Source organism: Hordeum vulgare, chromosome 6H (assembly GCF_904849725.1).
Source record: "Hordeum vulgare subsp. vulgare chromosome 6H, MorexV3_pseudomolecules_assembly, whole genome shotgun sequence".
In the NCBI taxonomy this organism is placed as follows: Eukaryota; Viridiplantae; Streptophyta; class Magnoliopsida; order Poales; family Poaceae; genus Hordeum; species Hordeum vulgare.
In genome coordinates this window covers 517719287-517732971 of record NC_058523.1, presented here as the reverse complement: position 1 = coordinate 517732971, position 13685 = coordinate 517719287, and positions in this window count along the sequence as shown.

The following is a 13685-nucleotide window of genomic DNA, read 5'->3' as shown; positions in this document are numbered from 1 at the left end:
CCCCCCGGTGAACTCCCGGAACCCATTCGTCATTCCCGGTACATTCCCGGTAACTCCGAAAACCTTCCGGTAATCAAATGAGGTCATCCTATATATCAATCTTTGTTTCCGGACCATTCCGGAAACCCTCGTGACGTCCGTGATCTCCTCCGGGACTCCGAACAACATTCGGTAACCAACCATATAACTCAAATACGCATAAAACAACGTCGAACCTTAAGTGTGCAGACCCTGCGGGTTCGAGAACTATGTAGACATGACCCGAGAGACTCCTCGGTCAATATCCAATAGCGGGACCTGGATGCCCATATTGGATCCTACATATTCTACGAAGATCTTATCGTTTGAACCTCAGTGCCAAGGATTCATATAATCCCGTATGTCATTCCCTTTGTCCTTCGGTATGTTACTTGCCCGAGATTCGATCGTCAGTATCCGCATACCTATTTCAATCTCGTTTACCGGCAAGTCTCTTTACTCGTTCCGTAATACAAGATCCCGCAACTTACACTAAGTCACAATGCTTGCAAGGCTTGTGTGTGATGTTGTATTACCGAGTGGGCCCCGAGATACCTCTCCGTCATACGGAGTGACAAATCCCAGTCTTGATCCATACTAACTCAACGAACACCTTCGGAGATACCTGTAGAGCATATTTATAGTCACCCAGTTACGTTGCGACATTTGATACACACAAAGTATTCCTCCGGTATCCGTGAGTTATATGATCTCATGGTCATAGGAACAAATACTTGACACGCAGAAAACAGTAGCAACCAAATGACACGATCAACATGCTACGTCTATTAGTTTGGGTCTAGTCCATCACATGATTCTCCTAATGATATGATCCCGTTATCAAGTAACAACACTTGCCTATGGCCAGGAAACCTTGGCCATCTTTGATCAACGAGCTAGTCAACTAGAGGCTTACTAGGGACAGTGTTTTGTCTATGTATCCACACAAGTATTGTGTTTCCAATCAATACAATTATAGCATGGATAATAAACAATTATCATGAACAAAGAAATATAATAATAACTAATTTATTATTGCCTCTAGGGCATATTTCCAACAGTCTCCCACTTGCACTAGAGTCAATAATCTAGTTCACATCACCATGTGATTCCAACGAATCCAACACCCATATAGTTATGGGGTCTGATCACGTCTTGCTCATGAGAGAGGTTTTAGTCAACGGTTCTGAAATTTTCAGATCCGTGTGTTCTTTACAAATCTTTATGTCATCTTATAGATGCTGCTACTATGTGCTATTCGGAAATGCTCCAAATATCTACTCTACTATACGAATCCGTTTCACTACTCATAGTTATTCGGATTAGTGTCAAAGCTTGCATCAACGTAACCCTTTACGACGAACTCTTTAACCACCTCCATAATCGAGAAAAATTCCTTAGTCCATTAGTTACTAAGGATAAATTTTGACCGCAGATAGTGATTCAATCATGGATCACTCCCTGTACCCTCAACAGACTATGAGTCAAGGCACACATCAGGTGCGGTACTCAGCATGGCATACTTTAGAGTCTACAGCTAAGGCATAGAAGACGACCTTCGTCTATTCTCTTTATTCTGCTGTGGTCGGATTTTGAGTCTTACTCAAATTCATACCTCACAACGCAACCAAGAACTCCTTCTTTGCTGATCTATTTTGAACTCCTTCAAAACTTGTCAAGGCATGCATTTTGTTGAAACTTCTATTAAGCGTTTTGATCTATCTCCATAGATCTTGATGCTCAATGTTCAAGTAGCTCATTCCAGGTATTCCTTTGAAACAACCTTGTATGCTTTACAGAAATTCTACATTACTTCTGATCCACAATATGTCAACCACATATACTTATCAGAAATTCCATAGTGCTCCCACTCACTTCTTTGGAAATACAAGTTTCTCATAAACCTTGTGCACACCCAAAATCTTTGATCATCTCATCAAAGTGTATATTCCAACTCCGAGATGCTTGCACCAGTCCATTGAAGGATCACTGGAGTTTGCATACTTGCTAGTATCTTTAGGATCGACAAAACCTTCTGGTTGTATCACATACAATGTTTGCTCAAGGAAACCGTCGAGGAACCAATGTTTTGACATCCTACGTGCAATATTTCATAAATAATGCATTAACAACTAACATAATTCTAACAGACCTTTAGCATCGCTACGAGTGAGAAAGTCTCATCATAGTCAACTGTTTGATCTTGTCGAAAACATCTTTGCGACAAGTCGAGCTTTTCTTAATAGTGACTTATCACTATCATCGTCTGTCTTCATTTTAAAGATCCATCTTTACTCAATAGTCCTATGACCATCAAGTAGTTCTTCCAAAGTCTACACTTTGTTTTAATACATGGATCCTCTCTCGGATTTCATGGCTTCCAGCCATTTGTCGGAATCTGGGCCCACCATCGCTTTCTCCATAACTCGTAGGTTCACTGTTGCTCAACAACATGACCTCCAAGACAGGGTTACCGTACTACTCTGCAGCAGTACGCGACCTTGTCGACCTACGAGGTTTGTAGTAACTTGATTCGAAGCTCAATGATCACCATCATCAGCTTCCACTTCAATTGGTGTAGGCGCCACAGGAACAACTTCCTACGCCCTGCTACACACTGGTTGAAGTGATGGTTCAACAACCTCATCAAGTTCTACTACCCTCCCACTCAATTCTTTCCAGAGAAACCTTTCCTCGAGAAAGGATCCGTTTCTAGAAACAAACACTTTGCTTTCGGATCTGAGATAGGAGATGTACCCAACTGTTTTGGATATCCTATGAAGATGCATTTATCCGTTTTGGGTTCGAGCTTATCAGACTGAAACTTTTTCACATAAGTGTCGAAGCCCCAAACTTTCAAGAAACGACAGTTTAGATTTCTCTAAACCTCAGTCTATACTGTGTCATCTCAACAGAAATACGCGGTGCCCTATTTAAAGTGAATGCGGTTGTCTCTAATGCATAACCCATAAACGACAGTGGTAATTCGATAAGAGACATCACAGCATGCACCATATTAAATAGTGCGTGGCTATGACGTTCAGACACATCATCACATTATGATGTTCCAGGTGGCATGAACTGTGAAACAATTTCCACATTGTCTTAACTGTGTACCAAAAACTCGTAACTGAGATATTCATTTCTATGATCATATCGTAGACAGTTCATCCTCTTGTTACGACGAACTTCACTCTGAAACAGAATTGAACTTTTCAATATTTCAGACTTGTGATTCATTAACTAAATACTCCTGTATCTACTCAAGTCGTCAGTGAAGTAAGAACATAATGATATCCACTGCGTGCCTCAGCACTCATTGGACTGCATACATCAAAATGTATCACTTCCAACAAGTTACTATCTTGTTTCATCTCAATGAAAACAAGGCCTTGCTCATGTGGTATGATTTGCATGTCACTAGTGATTCGAAATCAGGTGAGTAAAGATCCATCAGCATGGACCCTCTTCATGCAATTTATACTAACATGACTCAAGCGGCAGTGCCACAAGTAAGTGGTACTATCATCATTAACTCGCATCTTTTGGCACCAATGTGTAACACTACAATCGAGATTCAATAAACCATTGAAGGTGATTATTCAAGCAAATAGAGTAACCATTATTCTCTTTGAATGAATAATCGTATTGCAATAAACACGATCCAATCATGTTCATGCTTAACGCAAGCACCAAACAACAATTATTTAGGTTCAACACCAATCCCGATGGTAGAGGGAGCGTGCGACGTTTGATCATATCAACCTTGGAAACACTTCCAACACGTATCGTCAGCTCGTCTTTAGCTAGTCTCTGTTTATGCCGTAGCTTTCATTTCGCGTTACTAATCACTTAGCAACCGAACCGGTATCCAATACCCTCGTGCTACTAGGAGTACTAGTAAAGTACACATCAACATTATGTATATCAAATATACTTCTCTCGACTTTTGCCAGCCTTCTTATGTACCAAGTATCTAGAGTTGCTCCGCCTCAGTGACTGTTCCCCTTATTACAGAAGCACTTAGTCTCGGGTTTGGGTTTAATCTTGGGTCTCTTCATTAGCGCAGCAACTGTTTTGCCGTTTCACGAAGTATCCCTTCTAGCCCTCGCCTTTCTTGAAACTTAGTGGTTTTTCAAACGATCAACTATTGATGCTCCTTCTTGATTTCTACTTTCGCAGTGTCAAACGTTGCGAATCGCTCAAGGATCATTGTATCTCTCCTTGATATGTTATAGTTCATCACGAAGCTCTCAAAGCTTGGTGGCAGTGACTTTTGGAGAACCATCACTATTTCATCTGGAAGATTAGCTCCCACTTGATTCAAGTGATTGTCGTACTCAGACAATCTGAGCACACGCTCAACGATTGAGCTTTTCTCCATTACTTTGTGGTCAAAGAATCTTGTTGGAGGTCTCATACCTCTTATCAAGGGCACAAGCATGAAATCACAATTTCATCTCTTTAGAACATCACTTATGTTCCGTGACGTTTTAAAACGTTTTCGGTGCCTTGCTTCTAAGCCATTAAGTACTTTGCGCTGAACTATCGTGTAGTCATCAGAAACGTGTATGTCGGATGTTCACAGCATCCACAGACGACGCTCGAGGTGCAGCACACCGAGTGGTGCATTAAGGACACAAGCCTTCTGCGCAGCAACGAGGACAATCCTCGGTTTTACAGACTCAGTCTGCAAAGTTTGCTACTATCAACTTTCAACTAAATTTTCTCTAGGAACATATAAAAAACAGTAGAGCTATAGCGCAAGCTACATCGTAATTCGCAAAGACCATTAGACTATGTTCATGACAATTAGTTCAATTAATCATATTACTTAAGAACTCCCACTCAAAAAGTACATCTCTCTAGTCATTTGAGTGGTTCATGATCCACTTACACTATCCCAAGTCCGATCATCACGTGCGTTGAGTATAGTTTCAGTGGTAAGCATCCCTATGCTAATCATATCAACTATATGATTCATGATCGACCTTTCGGTCTCATGTGTTCCGAGGCCATGTCTGCACATGCTAGGCTCGTCAAGCTTAACCCGAGTGTTCCGCTGTGCGCAACTGTTTTGCACCCGTTGTATGTGAACGTTGAGTCTATCACACCCGATCATCACGTGGTGTCTCAAAACGACGAACTGTAGCAATGGTGCACAGTCGGGGAGAACACAATTTCGTCTTGAAATTTTAGTGAGAGATCACCTCATAATGCTACCGTCGTTCTAAGCAAAATAAGGTGCATAAAAGGATTACCATCACATGCAATTCATAAGTGACATGATATGGCCATCATCACGTGCTTCTTGATCTCCATCACCAAAGCACCGGCACGATCTTCTTGTCACCGGCGCCACACCATGATCATCCATCAACGTGTTGCCATCGGGGTTGTCTTGCTACTTATGCTATTACTACTAAAGCTACATCCTAGCAAAATAGTAAACGCATCTGCAAGCACAAACGTTAGTATAAAGACAACCCTATGGCTCTTGCCGGTTGTCGTACCATCGACGTGCAAGTCGATATTTCTATTACAACATGATCATCTCATACATCCAATATATCACATCACATCATTGGCCATATCACATCACAATCATACCCTGCAAAAACAAGTTAGACGTCCTCTAATTTTGTTGTTGCATGTTTTACGTGGTGACCAAGGGTATCTAGTAGGATCGCATCTTACTTACGCAAACACCACAACGGAGATATATGAGTTGCTATTTAACCTCATCCAAGGACCTCCTCGGTCAAATCCGATTCAACTAAAGTTGGAGAAACCATCACTTGCCAGTCATCTTTGAGCAAAGGGGGTTACTCGTAACGATGAAACCAGTCTCTCGTAAGCGTACGAGTAATGTCGGTCCAAGCCGCTTCAATCCAACAATACCGCGGAATCAAGAAAAGACTAAGGAGGGCAGCAAAACGCACATCACCGCCCACAAAAACTTTTGTGTTCTACTCGAGAAGACATCTACGCATGAACCTAGCTCATGATGCCACTGTTGGGGAACGTCGCAAGGGAAACAAAAAATTTCCTACGCGCACGAAGACCTATCATGGTGATGTCCATCTACGAGAGGGGATGAGTGATCTACGTACCCTTATAGATCGTACAGCAGAAGCGTTAGAGAACGCGGTTGATGTAGTGGAACGTCCTCACGTCCCTCGATCCGCCCCGCGAACAATCCCGCGATCTAGTACCGAACGGACGGCACCTCCGCGTTCAGCACACGTACAGCTCGACGATGATCTCGGCCTTCTTGATCCAGCAAGAGAGACGGAGAGGTAGAAGAGTTCTCCGGCAGCGTGACGGTGCTTCGGAGGTTGGTGATGATCTTGTCTCAGCAGGGCTCCGCCCGAGCTCCGCAGAAACGCGATCTAGAGGAAAAACTATGGAGGTATGTGGTCGGGCAGCCGTGAGAAAGTCGTCTCAAATCTGCCCTAAAAGCCCCATATATATAGGAGGAGGGAGGGGGACCTTGCCTTGGGGTCCAAGGGACCCTCAAGGGGTCGGCCGAGCCAAGGGGGAGGACTCCCCCCCCCCAAACCGAGTTGGACTTGGTTTGGTGGGAGGAGTCCCCCTCCCTTCCCACTTCCTCCCTCTTTTTTTTTCTTTTCCTTTGATTTCCTTATTCTTGGCGCATAGGCCCCCTTGGGGCTGTCCCACCAGCCCACTAAGGGCTGGTGTGTCTCCCCAAAGCCTATGGGCTTCCCCGGGGTGGGTTGCCCCCCCCCCCCCCCGGTGAACTCCCGGAACCCATTCGTCATTCCCGGTAACTCCGAAAACCTTCCGGTAATCAAATGAGGTCATCCTATATATCAATCTTTGTTTCTGGACCATTCCGGAAACCCTCGTGACGTCCGTGATCTCATCCGGGACTCCGAACAACATTCGGTAACCAACCATATAACTCAAATACGCATAAAACAACGTCGAACCTTAAGTGTGCAGACCCTGCGGGTTCGAGAACTATGTAGACATGACCCGAGAGACTCCTCGGTCAATATCCAATAGCGGGACCTGGATGCCCATATTGGATCCCACATATTCTACGAAGATCTTATCGTTTGAACCTCAGTGCCAAGGATTCATATAATCCCGTATGTCATTCCCTTTGTCCTTCGGTATGTTACTTGCCCGAGATTCGATCGTCAGTATCCGCATACCTATTTCAATCTCGTTTACCGGCAAGTCTCTTTACTCGTTCCGTAATACAAGATCCCGCAACTTACACTAAGTCAGATTGCTTGCAAGGCTTGTGTGTGATGTTGTATTACCGAGTGGGCCCCGAGATACCTCTCCGTCATACGGAGTGACAAATCCCAGTCTTGATCCATACTAACTCAACGAACACCTTCGGAGATACCTGTAGAGCATCTTTATAGTCACCCAGTTACGTTGCGACGTTTGATACACACAAAGCATTCCTCCGGTGTCCGTGAGTTATATGATCTCATGGTCATAGGAACAAATACTTGACACGTAGAAAACAGTAGCAACCAAATGACACGATCAACATGCTACGTCTATTAGTTTGGGTCTAGTCCATCACATGATTCTCCTAATGATGTGATCCCGTTATCAAGTAACAACACTTGCCTATGGACAGGAAACCTTGGCCATCTTTGATCAACGAGCTAGTCAACTAGAGGCTTACTAGGGACAGTGTTTTGTCTATGTATCCACACAAGTATTGTGTTTCCAATCAATACAATTATAGCATGGATAATAAACAATTATCATGAACAAAGAAATATAATAATAACTAATTTATTATTGCCTCTAGGGCATATTTCCAACAAGTCGGTAGGTATGGTGGCTGTTTTGAGGAAGGCATATGGTGGGTTTGTGTACCAGCGAGAATTGCGCGGCACTAGAGAGGCTAGCAATGGCGGAAGGTGAAAGTGCATCTATACCATGGACTCACATTAGTCATGAAGAACTCACATACTTGTTGCGAAAGCTTTTATTAGTAATCAAAACAAAGTGCTAAACACATACTCCTAGGGGAAGGGTTGGTAGGCGTTAACCATCGCGCGATCCCGACCTCAACACAAAGCATGGCAATCAATAGATCAATTATGCTCCGACTTTCTAACATAGCGGTTCACCATACGTGCATGCTACGGTAATCACTAACTTCAACACAAGTATTTCTAGATTCACAACACCCTACTAACATAGCTCTTAATATTACCAAATCCATGTCTCAAAACTAATTGAGAGGAATCAAGACTTCTCTTTCTACTCAATGCACATGAAGATGGAGGTTTTTGCATCCTCTTTGGGTACCTATAACATTTGGGACTACTTTCATAGCATAAGCCAACTACCAAGTCATGCTTCGCCGTGCTCTAAAAGATATAAGTGAAGCACATAGAGCAAAAGTATCTAGCGCAAAAGATATAAGTGAAGCACTATGAGCATTCTAGCAAAAATCACGATGAGTGCATGTCTCTCTCTCTCAAAAAGGTGTGCAGCAAGGATGATTGTGATACAACAAAAAGAAAAGACCCCTACGATACAAGACGCTCCAAGCAAAACACATATCATGTGGTGAATAAAAATATAGCTCCAAGTAATGTTACCGATGGATTGAAGACGAAAGAGGGGATGCCTTCCCGGGGCATCCCCAAGCTTAGGCTTTTTGGTGTCCTTGAATTTGTCTTGGGATGCCTTGGGCATCCCCAAGCTTGAGATATTTCCACTCCTTATCTCTTTGTCCATGACAACACCACCAAAACTTGAAAACTTCACAACACAAAAGTTAAACAGAAACTCGTGATAACATTAGCACAAGAATACAAACTACCACTTCTTTTGGTACCGTAGAAAACTTGAATTCTATCTATATTGGTGTTGGGCTACTGTATTCTCACTTTTACATGGTTAGTACCCCCCGATACTAACCATAGTTTCATCAAAACAAGCAACCAACTCAACAAAAACAGAATCTGTCAAAAACAGACCAGTCTGTAGCAATCTGTATACTTCGTATACTTCTGGTACCTCAAAAAATCTGAACAATTACGACGGCGTGGGCAAAAGGCATATCAACCAGCAGCAATAATAATGAACTCAAAAGATCTTTCTGAATAAAAATGAAAAATCATCTCGTGAGAGAACAATTTCTGTCTTTTTCCAGCAGGATCAAACAACCATTACCAAGACTAGTCATAAATGTTTTGCTTGGATCAAACACAAAAAGAAACACAAAAAACACAATCACAACAGAATTGTGATGGTGTGGACGCAACAAAACAGAAATAAAAATATAATTTCATTGGGTTGCCTCCCAACAAGCGCTATTGTTTAACGCCCTTAGCTAGGCATAAAAGCGATAGAATCACGTATCGTCGTCTTTGGTGCTCAAACCATAAGTGGCCCTCAGCATGGATTCATAAGGAAATCTTATTTTCTTTCTAGGAAAGTGTTCCATGCCCTTCCTTAAAGGAAACTGAAATCTAATATTCCCTTCCTTCATATCAATGATAGCACCGATAGTCCATAGGAAAGGTCTACCAAGAATAATAGGGCATGTAGGATTCCAATCAATGTCAAGCACAATGAAATCCACGGGTACATAGTTCCTATTTGCAATAATAAGAACATCATTGATCCTTCCCATGGGTTTCTTGACAGTAGAATCAGCAAGATGCAAATTAAGAGAACACTCTTCAATCTCATTAAAACCCAAAACATCACATAAAGACTTTGGAGTCGCGGAAACACTAGCACCCAAATCACACAAAGCATTGCATTCATAGTTTTTTATTTTGATTTTGATGGTAGGTTCCCACTCATCATGAAGCTTTCTAGGGATAGAGACTTCCAATTCAAGTTTCTCGTCAAGAGATTTTCTCATAGCTTCGACGATATGATCGGTAAAGGCCTTGTTTTGGCTATAAGCGAGTGGAGAGTTTAACATGTATTGCATCAAAGAAATGCATTCAAATAAGGAGCAACTATCATAATTGAATTCCTTGAAATCCATAGTACTAATTTCATTACTACTCAAAGTTTTAACATCTTCTACTCCACTTTCAATGCTTTTAGCATCAAGATAGATGGACTCTGAATCATTGGGGCACTTTTCAACCAAAGTGGATTCATATCCAGCCCCATAATCATTAGATTTTACACAAGAAAACAAATATTCAATGGGAGTCACACCAAGCACTTTAAGATCTTCGTGATTCTCATCACGAGAACACGCCTTTTTAAGCCATTCATGTCTAACACGAATTTGGGCGGTTCTTTCTTGGCTCTCAATCATGGAAACATGCATTGCTTTCAAAGTTTTATCCATGTTGATTTCGGGAGGAGCACATCTAACTTTCAAATCATCAACATCACTAGACATTCTATCAACGCTCTTAGCCAAATCGTCAATTTTGAGTAGTTTTTCCTCTATGGACGCATTGAAAATCTTTTGAGAGTTGATGAAATCTTTGATGTTACTCTCTAGATCAGAGGGTAATCTATTGTAATTTCCATGAGTATTGTTGTAGGAGTTGCCAAAGTTATTCGAGGAGTTACTAGGAAAAAGCCTAGGAACATAGTTTCCTCTAAAAGCATTGTTGTTGCCAAAGTTATTCCTACCAACAAAATTAACGTCCAAGCTAGCGTTGCTACTCTCAATCAAAGAAGACAAGGGCATACCATTAGGATCCAAAGGAGCACTTCTACTAGCAACCAAATTCATTAACTCATCCATCTTAGCACTCAATGAGTTAATTTCTTCTATAGCGTGTACCTTCTTACTAGTAGGTGACCTTTCAGTGTGCCACTGAGAGTAGTTTGTCATGATATTGTCTAGGAGCTTTGTCGCCTCCCCTAACGTGATTTCCATGAACGTTCCACCTGAGACGGAGTCCAAGATATTTCTAGAAGCGAAATTCAAGACAGCGTAAAAGATTTGAATAATCATCCAAAGACTCAAGCCATGAGCGGGACAATTTCTAATCATTAATTTCATTCTCTCCCAATATTGTGCAACATGTTCGAGATCAAGTTGCTTGAAATTCATGATATCATTATGGAGAGAGATAATCTTAGCCGGCAGAAAGTACTTGAATATATAAGCATCTTTGCACTTATCCCAAGAATCGATACTATTTTTGGGCAAAGAAGAAAACCAAGTTTTTGCGCGATCTCGCAACGAGAAAGGGAAAAGCTTCAATGTAATCACGTCATTATCCACATCTTTCTACTTTTGCATATCACAAAGCTCAATGAAGGTATTGAGATGGTATGCGGCATCTTCACTAGGAATGCCAGAGAATTGCTCTTTCATAACAAGATTCAACAAAGCGGCATTAATTTCGTATGACTCCGCATTAGTGGCGGGAGCAATCGGAGTACTAATAAAATCATTATTATTAGTATTCGAGAAGTCACAAAGTTTGGTGTTTTCATTAATGGTGACTTCAGCAAGCAAGCGAGCACACAAGCAAACAAAGAGCAGGCGAGAAAAAAGGGCGAACGGAAAGGCGAACGAAAAAGACAAACGAAAAAGGCAAATTAGTGAAGTGGGAGAGAGGAAAACGAGAGGCAACTGGCAAACAAAGTAAATGCAAGAGATGAGTTCGCGACACCTACTTGGATGAGTTCTTGACTTGATCCTCCCCGGCAACGGCGCCAGAAATCCTTCTGCAACTTCTCAAACAACAGTGCCAGAAATTGACACGTTGACGGAGACTTGCTTGCGTTGGCTTTTCCCTTGAAGAGGAAAGGGTGATGCAGCACAGGAGCAGTAAGTATTTCCCTCAGTTTGAGAACTAAGGTATCAATCCAGTAGGAGAATCTCGTCAAGTCTAGAGTACCTGCGCAAACACAAAAGAGCTTGCACCCAACGCTATAAAGGGGTTGTCAATCCCTTCAAGATTGTTTGCAAAGTGAAATATGAAGGCGGAAAGTGGAACGAAGTAAAAAGTGTAAGGCTGAAAATATGGTTTGGAGTAGACCCTAGGGGCCATAGTGTTCACTAGAGGCTTCTCTCAAAATAACAAGTATTACGGTGGGTGAACAAATTACTGTCGAGCAATTGATAGGACCGCGCAAAGTCATGACGATATCTAAGTCGATGATCATACATATAGGCATCACGTCCGAGACAAGTAGACTGATACTTTCTGCATCTACTACTGTTACTCCACACATCGACCGCTATCCAGCATGCATCTAGTGTATTGAGTTCATGACGAACAGAGTAACGCCTTAAGCAAGATGACATGATGTAGAGGGATAATCTCAAACCAATGATGAAAACCCCATCTTTTTACCCTTGATGGCAACAACACGATACGTCCCTCGCTACACCTTCTGTCACTGGGTGAGGTCACCGCACGGTATGAGACCAAAACCAAGCACTTCTCCCATTACAAGAATCATAGATCTAGTTGGCCAGACAAAACCCACAACTCCAAGAGAATTACAAGGATATGAAATCATGCATAAGAGAGATCAGATGAAACTCAAATAAGATTCATAGATAATCTGATCATAAATCCACAATTCATCGGATCTCGACAAACACACCACAAAAGAAGATTACATCAGATAGATCTCCATGAAGATCATGGAGAACTTTGTATTGAAGATCCAAGAGAGAGAAGAAGCCATCTAGTTACTAGCTATGGACCCGTAGGTCTATGGTGAACTACTCACGCATCATCGCAGAGGTCATGGTGTTGATGAAGAAGCCCTTCGTGTCCGAATCCCCCCTCCGACAGGGCACCAGAACATGCCCCAGATGGGATCTTACGAAGACAGAAGCTTGCGGCGGCGAAAAGTACTTTCGATGATCTACTGATATTTTGTGGAATTTTTGGGGATATATAGGCGCAAACCCTAGGGCAAAGGAGGTCCAGGAGCCCACAAGCCTATGGGCCGCGACCTCCCCCCTAGCCACGGGGTGAGGGCTTGTGGGGCCCCTGGGGCCCCCCTGCCTTGGCTCTCAAGTCTCATGATCTTCTTCCGTTACGAAAAAAAATCTTTTTGGGGATTTTATTCCGTTTGGACTCCGTTTCAAAATCTCCTCTGAAAAGGGTCAAAAACATGGAAAAAACAGGAACTGGCACTTGCCACTGAGTTAATAAGTTAGTCCCGAAAAATATATAAAAGGCATACAAAACATCCAAAGTTTGACAAGATAATAGCATGAAACCATCAAAAAATTTAGATACATTGGAGACGTATCAGTACCCCCCCCCCCGATACTAACCATAGTTTCATCAAAATAAGCAATCAACACAAAGGGGTCAAAAACAGACCGGTCTGTAGCAATCTGTATACTTCGTATACCTCTGGTATCCCAAAAATTATGAACAATTATGACAATTAGGGCAATTCGCATATCAACCAGCAGCAAAAATAATAAACTCAAAAGCTCTTTTTGGATAGGAATTAAAATAATTTTGTGAGCACAAAGTTTTTGTCTCTTTCAGCATGATCAAACAACCATCACCAAAATTGATCATAAAGGTTCTACTTGGCACAAACACTAAAAGAAACAAAAAACACAATCATAACAGAATTATGATGGTGTGGACACAACAAAACAGAAAGCAAAAAGCAAAAATAAATCCATTGGGTTGCCTCCCAACAAACGCTATTGTTTAACGCCCTTAGCTAGGCATTGTAATTCAATG